General features: G+C 41.7%; 1 pseudogene; it reads right to left on the bottom strand.

Moving 5' to 3' along the window:
• Positions 1 to 282: 282 nt before the first annotated feature.
• LOC129114331 (5S ribosomal RNA) lies at positions 283 to 393 on the bottom strand (annotated as a pseudogene).
• Positions 394 to 836: the final 443 nt, after the last annotated feature.

Raw genomic sequence — 836 nt, 5'->3', positions numbered from 1 at the left:
CACAGCTTTTAAATGTCAAATCAGAATGTACAAAGTGGCTATAAGGATCACAAATGTAGTGCAGTAAAAATATTAATATTTACTGTTGAAATGTAGAATACGTTAGCATAAAATTGAAAAGAAAATGATCGATGAGCTTAGGAATGATGAAAGCCATCATTTAACTGGATTTGTGTCATTTCTATACCGGCAAGTCATGATCTAGCTATTTCCTTCCCACCCTGTCGGTGTCCACTGAAAAAGCAGCAGCGCCCTCTGCTTTTTGTAAAGAGGAGTGAAAAAAGCTTACAGCACCTGGTATTCCCAGGCGGTCTCCCATCCAAGTACTGACCAGGCCCGACCCTGCTTAGCTTCCGAGATATCGGGCGTGTTCAAGGTGGTATGGCCGTAAGCAAATATTGTGCCTACCAAGGGCCTTTTAGAATACTATATCCACCACGCTTTGCTCTTTACGTCTATACAGGGCGCCTGCAGGTTTACAGACACACTCACAGCTTTAAATGTCAAATCAGAATGTACAAAGTGAAAATACAAGGATCCACAGTATAGTGCAGTAAAAATATTAATATTTACTGTTGAAATGTAGAATACATTAGCATAAAATTGAAGAAATAGTCGATGAGCTTAGGAATGATGAAAGCCATCATTTAACTGGTTGTATCATTTCTATACCGGCAAGAATCATGATCTAGCTATATCCTTCCCACCCTGTCGGTGTCCACTGAAAAAGCAGCAGCGCCCTCTGCTTTTTGTAAGAGGAGTGAAAAACTTACAGCACCTGGTATTCCCAGGCGGTCTCATCCAAGTACTGACCAGGCCCGACCCTGCTAGCTTCC

This window comes from Anoplopoma fimbria, unplaced genomic scaffold (genome assembly GCF_027596085.1).
Source record: "Anoplopoma fimbria isolate UVic2021 breed Golden Eagle Sablefish unplaced genomic scaffold, Afim_UVic_2022 Un_contig_3438_pilon_pilon, whole genome shotgun sequence".
Lineage (NCBI taxonomy): Eukaryota > Metazoa > Chordata > Actinopteri > Perciformes > Anoplopomatidae > Anoplopoma > Anoplopoma fimbria.
The sequence above is the reverse complement of the archived record's forward strand: the minus strand, read 5'-3'. Positions and strand labels throughout refer to the sequence as shown.